Genomic DNA, 7,844 nt, shown 5'->3' with positions numbered 1-7,844 from the left:
ACACGCCATCGTGCATCGGTGCACAGACTAACGTATCAAAATGAATTCAAAAATCAACTTAGCATTTGTCATACCAGTGGTAGTGGTCGCCATCTTCAACCTCTACAATTTCTGGCGTTTCACCACATTCTCTGCACGGTAGGAGTCTTACAGCTACTAACCAGACTTGATTATTACTTGATTTCCATTATATTTAAGGTCTTCCATTATGTCAAAGATTCCAATCTATTTCTAACCAAAATTAACACATTAATACAATTACTTTTTAACCCTCCTAATTAAAATATCTCCTTATTTACACTATATTTGTCATTCAATCTCATCCATCTATTACAAATGTATAAATGGATGGGATGGGATCTCATGAACTCATTTAATATAGGCGTCTCATGGGATCCATTATTATTTACGTTATTAGGCGATTAGATGAGCCTAAAATATTGAACACTGATATTGCTTCTATTCAAATCCAATTTACTTCAGCATATTCGTGTGGCATGTGTATATATAAATACAATAACATACATAATATATTATTATTCTACCATAAGTATACAATATTACCAATTAATACAATTTACTTAATTTTCATTAAACATTTACTTACCAAATAAGATTTATTATAATACTAGTTTTTTTTTTTTTTTTTTTTTTTTTTTTTTTTTTTTTTTTTTTTTTTTTACGCGCATTGCGCGATTGAGATAATGCCCAATGTTTTTTTTTTTTTTTTTAAATAAGTACTATAAAATATATCAATGCAAGATTATATTGAAATTGTTCATGCATAGATAATTGAATGTTGAATTTGCGTATTTAAATAGGTAATTCTAAGTTTACAAATGCAAGATAATATAGTCAAGATTGATTATAATTGTCAATAAAATAATTGTATGGGTATGGTTGAAACCAAATACGGGAAATAAGGGAGAGCAAATAAAAATTAGGGCATAAAATATTAAATATATACTAATATTGAAGAGCTAACCGCTGATTGCCAAACAAGGACATTGCAAGATAGTATCACACTTCAATTTGTCGTGTGATTTGAATACTCTTTTTGTCAATAATCCCCCAAGTAGTTAATATGATTGGCTTAATTATACTTTTTTTAAAAATTTTTTTTATAACAATTATTATTATTATTATTATTATTATTATTATTATTATTATTATTATTATTATTATTATTATTATTATTATGAAATATTTGTATACCCTTAGGTCATTTTACATGTTAATCTAAACAGTTAATTTTTTCAAATATCTTTTTACCAACCGTTGATATAATTCGCTAGCCAATCTGCTAACGCTAACCGCTAACTACTGATTATCAAACAAGGACATTGCGATGTAGTTCTCACTTCAATTTGTTGTGTGATTTGAATACTCTCTTTGTCAACAAATCCCTCAAGTAGTTAATATGACTGACTTTATTAATTATGTTTTTTTTTTAATTTTTTCATGGTATTAATAAAATACTTGGTAAATAAATATATAGCATTATTTTGTATTATAACTTTGATATTTAATTAAAAAATAGTGCACAAAAAAAGATAATAGACAATGTAGTGAATATAATTAATTGATTAATTTGAATGTAAAGAAGTTTTACCTTGGAGAAAAATAAAGACAATATAACTAATGAAATTATTTCTCTTATTTAATTTATTGATAATGAATAATTTTTTTGAATAAAAATATTGTACACACATAATTCTAAATTTAAGAAATGCATATGTATTATTTTTTGTTGTAGCTACTAAATTATTAATTATAGTTTAATAAGAGTAAAATAGAGTACTAATTATGCCAACTTTAATTTGATTGGGATGAGGTTCGAACCTGAGACTTTTCTTATTAAAATCAATGAGTAAGTTAACGGTGAACTAACATAAACTAACGGAAAAGATAATATTTAACGAAAAAGTTAACGGATAATCATATTCATTAAGGATAAATTAGGAAATCTCAAGGAAAAATTAACATCTGATCAATCTGAGCCATTCATTTGATTAAAAAATTTGACCGTCATTTTTTCTACCCATTATAGGCCTAACTCTCTTGGGCTCTTATTAGTATAGTAGATTTTAAAAATATTTAGTCTGAGTATTCTCAATTGAAGGCTAATTCAAAGAAGCTATGTCTCGGAGTACCAACAGCCGGAAAATATACTCACCGTACTCAGAAACTAAAAGCTAAGTTTGATCTAAACTTCGATTACAGTTTATTGCTTTGATTTTATATTTCCTTCATGTCAATTTGGTTATGAATTTACAACTCTACTTCTTAGAAAGTAACTTCTATTATATTTAAATAAATTAATCGCATGTTTGATTTAAATTCTGATTTCTATAGATCTTTGTAATTGGAACATGTATGTCTGATATATCAAAAAATCTGTGAATTTAACCATGGTGTGGTCAAATTTCAAATACCAATTTCACAAATCTAAACTTATTTTTGAGGTATATTAAAGATATATTATTATGAGTCAAGGTTTTAATACTAAAGATATACAATTTATATTTTGATTTACTTTTTTTTAGGAATGCAGGTACGAAGGAGTATACCAAACAATATTTTGGAGTTACAAAAAATGCATCTAGTGCCATTGAACAATGTATAAGATAAGTATAAATAACCTAACAAACAATGCATTATTACTATAGTAATAAAGATTAATAAACTGTGAACTAACTTTTCCGATTCGATTGTACTTTCCTCGTGCTACCAATAACTGTTGATGTTGTTATCTTCTTCATATCTGTTGTTGTCTTGTGTATAGAAAATCAATAATCCTTTGAAAAGTAAAACTTAGAGATTTATAGAGTCAAAGATTTATAGTATAGATAAGGCTATTGGAATTTATATGGTCAAAAATATAGATGCCTGTTGCTACTGTTAATATCTTGAAAGCTACCAAAAAACATTTAACGCAATAAACCTTCCCTTCAACGAACCGAGATTGATACTTCATAACATGCTCTTGGGGGAAATGCACATGCAAAAAATTTCTCTAAAAAGCCAATATAAATATACATATCAGATTATAGGATTACAAAAACCGAAAACAACATGATTTTAAAGCAAAAAATATAATGAAAGACATACCTCAATGTCATGAAAGACACATTTTCTGGACTTGATTGAATCACTTGTCCGAGATCGAAAAGGCTTGATTCAAGCCCGAGCTCGTGTGCGCCCGCACCTGCGGGCACGAATGTTGGCTGGCCTTGCGGGCTAAGTTATGCCAAACTTCGGTATCATTTTCCAACCGATATAATCACTTGGTTCGACCGAAACCGAGAGCACCACTCTCGTGCTGTAGCACGAGAGGTTGTGGTGCACCGAGAGCACAACTCTCGTGCAACGGTGACCACGAGAGGTGCACTCTCGGGTTGCACCACAACACGAGAGATGTACTCTCGTGTGCTGCAGCAGCGCGAGGCCGAACGTTTCGGCCTAAGGCCGAAACTTGGTGAGCCTGAAGGCTAACAGCCCTTTAACTACAGTTTTGAATTTTGAATTTAATTCTGTTAATGGTGGCTGTTTTAGGTGTTACAAAGACTGATTCAATATCAGCTTTTAATGCCATAATGATGCTATTGAATCCTTCATACCCTATATAAGAAGGGAGTAGGACAGCAGATTTGGAACAACAAAAGAGGGAAGAACACAAAGATAAGCACATTTTCTTCTCAAAAACTCTGCTCCTACTCCTTTCTTGCTAACTGTGTTTTGCCCGTGCTCTAGTTTGCCGGGTTCGCTCGTTTGGGTGCTCAAACGTCAAACCGTTGTACGTTTTATCCTGGGAAACCTAGGCCACAACGCTCCTAGCACTTTTGGGAGGTGGCAAATAAGGTTTTAAGGAAAGACAGGCACTTTGCCTAACTCGTACTATTCTTTCTTCGTTCTCCTTCTTTCTTGTTTTGGATTATGCTCTAAGCAAAAATCCGTTCTTTCTTGTTAACTTGGAATTATAATCTAAGGATTATATGTTCCATTTTTTCGTTGATATATATTGGTATATCTTTTTCGTAGATATACATGTATATATAACCGTTGGGTCCGTTTTATATATATTTGTGTGTATATATATATTTCGGATAAATATCGAATAATATTTTATATACTTGTGTGTGTATATATAAATATTATTTTGTGATATTAAATCAATTTTAGTTCATTATCACCAACACTATATATTCTATAATACGTTATATAAATATAACCTTTATTAAATATTAATAATAACTAATAATCTATAAAATATCAATATATAAATAATGAATGATATTACAAAAATGTCCTTAATTTTGGGGGGAAAATTTGGTTGGGAGGATTTTACTTTTATATATATATATATATATAGATTTAACAATTTTGAAGCTAACCTGGAAATCCTCCAAATGGCTTTGCATTAGCGCGCGTGCTTATAAGTTATAAATGCAATTCTCATATACAAATGAACAAGTGGAGTCGAACTCAACATTTGTTGTGTTATTAATTATTTCACATGAAAATTTTCATAACATCTTTAACTCTCTGTTCAAAATGTGCACCAAGTCATCAACACCTCATTCGTGTTAATATTACTACTCTCATCTTAAGAAGACAAATTTTGTGTTCATAAATTATTAAAAGGTAAATAATATCTTTGGGAAGTCTTCAATAGTTGATGGGTTTGTCCAATTATTCCTAATTGCCAAATGCCAATTGGCATCAATAAATTTTGTTCATCATTGAAAGAAAACAACACGTACTCTGTAGTAATTCTTCTTGGGAAGTGGCCTATGCAGTTTGCACTGCTGTCTTCTGGTGGTTAAGGAGCGTAGGGTGTACGCGTTGGTCAATGTGTTTATAATATAAATATATATAGGTCGAGTGAATCGGTCTTTCAATACCAACTTGCAAACTGAAGTAATTCCCTTAAGCACTACATGAAGAGGAGATTTTAATTTTGATTCTGTAGGAGTCTTGTTAATTTCAGTTCATAATTTTTAAAAGTGTCAATTTAGTACTTTGATTATGTAATTTTTATCAATTTTAATCACTCCGACTAAATTGCCTGCCAAATTTTGTCGGAAAAACTTAATCCTTCATTTAGTCTATAATTTTAGGGGCAAAATTATCTTTTGCAGTCTAGTTCGAATTAAGCATAGTATAACCTGGTTCAGCGTGAATGCGTGAGAGTTTTGCAGCGCGAGTATCCCGAAACAAAGGAACACCACCGAACCCTCCGGCTAGTCGTCCAGCCATTCCAAAATCTATTGGCTACCTTGATTGGCGTCGGCCAGGTTTAGTATAGGTCCTACGGGGTATAAAGGTGGGGAGTTTGGGTTGTGGGAGACGATTTTGATTGCGTGGGATTCAAGTTCAAGAAAGGTGTTCACAATAACACCCTTTGTCGCACTGATGAGTTTGGATATGGCGAGGAACATTGCGAAACCGTGTTTGTCTAGCAGAGCAGAGGGGATCGAGTTGGGGGGGGGGGGGGGGTGGAAAGAGTTGGCGTAAGTTGGGATATTGAGATCCCTCTTGCACCCTCTTAAATCGTCGATGGTGATTCGCTGCATATGCAAGTGGAAGCCCTGCGCGGCGGCGGCGGAGGTGTATAACACATAGGTCGGATCTCCAAATTCGTTGGCCACGTCAATCATGGTCGTGAACAACATGTCGATTACGAATCCGCCCAGGCGTATAGTTCGGATGGTTCCTTGAACGCATTCTCTGACTCGAGGCTTGAAAGGGTTGACAGGGATCATCGAAGGAGTGGGAATGTTGGTGGAATCGATGGGGTTCAACTCATCTACGGGGAGTGTCATGAACTTCAGTTGCCTTTGCGAGATTGGATGAAATAGGTGATTTTGAGGTCGAAAGGTGGTTTCAAGATGAAGATGGTGATGGAGATATGGTGGTATCTGTGGATAAGGAGCTCTGCGATTTCAAATGCGGATAAGACTACAAAAGCCGATTTTGCCCCTCAAATTATAGACTAAATGAAGGATTATGGTTTTCGGCGAAATTTGGCCTGAGTAACCAAAATTGATAAAAATTGCATAGTCAAGGTACTAAATTGACATTTTTGAAAGTCAAGGCTGAAATTAACAAGACCCCTATAGTCATAGGACCAAAATTGAAATTTCCTCCTACATGAATGTAAAACAACTACTCTAGTTTCTTAATTACTACATGAATGCACTGTACCCACTATATGAATGAACCAAAACTACTATATGAATGCACCAAAATTACTACACTTCACAATTTACTCACGTCCTCCCGACATGTCTAGGCTTAGTTGTTGTGCATTCATATAGTACATACGATGCATTCCTTCAGAAGTTGGCAGCTTAGCCGTTAGCATGGAAAGACTGGTTCTCATTTGAACGCATACCTATGTACATATTGTGTGCATTCATGCTTGTTCGCACGTTCTCACATAGGGAAGTGTTTTCATATGATATGAATATATATATATATATATATATATATATATATATATATATATATATATTCATATGATATGAATATATATATATATATATATATATATATATATATATATATATATATATATATATATATGATTGCTATAATCTGCTAGCGCACAGAGTCAATCTCAGTATAAATTTTTGGAGTATTCCAGGGTCGACCCCACAAAAAACACTATTAACTGTTATCTTGAATAATCAATTTGTTGATAAGGAGAAGTGCAAATAAATAGTGATGGGGTGTGGACCCCGGCCCAAGAAGAACAAGCCCAAAAGATAAAGTCCATGAATAATTGAAGAGCCCAGAGCGGTTGAGGCATGGCCCAGCGGATAAAGGTTTGGACCAGTGGCAGGGCCTGACGGAGGCCTGGGCCGAGTCCAGGAGTCGGCCCAGGCCCAGGTTGAGGAAACGACTCGGCAAGAAGCCGTTGCTCGGCATTAACAGCAGCATTTAAGGGGTTTGACCAGACGAGTCATTGAGAGGCCCAAAAGAGCCGTTGGCTAGCCCGGTAACGAAACCAACGACTCCAAGATGTAATTAGCCTTAAGTAGCCCTTTAATGTGCTTTAACTCGGTTAGAGGAGGGCCTACTATATAAAGGCCCCTCCGCGAATGTAAAACGGGCGAGTCCATGCCCAGATAATAGAGAGACACCATTTTTCTTTACTGCTGTTGTTGCTTTTCCTCAGGTCTTTTGTTGAAAGGTGAATCCACCAGCCAAGGTTGTGTTGGACCTCCCTGGGCTCAAAAACCCTAAAACCAACAAATAGAATTAATGTAATTAAAAATAATATTTTATGAATTTAATGCAAAGCAAATTCCAATTGAGAGAAGACTAGGGATTTGGGTTCACCTATTAGATAATTAACCAACTCTCCTAAGTATTGATTCTTATGACTATAGTGATGATTGCTTCAAATATATCCTAATACTCAGTCGAGCTACTAGGTTGTATCCAATTAACTGTGATCATCCGTCAATATCTCACCAACATTAATTGAACCCATTAAGCAACAATCAAATATCACCACAAATACCTAAAGCTATGTCTAGTTTAGGTCAATTGTGTTTATCTTACGAATTCTAGGTTCAAAATTCACCTGTCAGTTCTTCTTATGAACCCTAATAATGGAAAATATGCAATGGCCAGTCACACAATCCACAATTAAAATACATAAAATAAATATAATCAAGTTCAATTATTTAACTGAAATTAGAAGAATCAACACATGAAGAATAGTCAATTAATCTAATTTAGGCTAATACAAATCCCTAATTAAAACTCTAGCCAATAATCATAATTAAATGCATAAATTATTCAAGAGATGCGAAGAATAGTAATTCAAGCCT

At 33.6% G+C, this 7,844-nt stretch overlaps 1 pseudogene; it reads right to left on the bottom strand.

Annotated features, from left to right (window-relative positions):
- Nucleotides 1-5,108: 5,108 nt before the first annotated feature.
- Nucleotides 5,109-6,385, bottom strand: LOC109183801 (annotated as a pseudogene).
- Nucleotides 6,386-7,844: the final 1,459 nt, after the last annotated feature.

Source organism: Ipomoea nil, unplaced genomic scaffold, assembly GCF_001879475.1.
Source record: "Ipomoea nil cultivar Tokyo-kokei standard unplaced genomic scaffold, Asagao_1.1 scaffold1179, whole genome shotgun sequence".
NCBI classification, from domain to species: domain Eukaryota; kingdom Viridiplantae; phylum Streptophyta; class Magnoliopsida; order Solanales; family Convolvulaceae; genus Ipomoea; species Ipomoea nil.
This window is presented reverse-complemented; position numbering and strand designations above follow the sequence as displayed.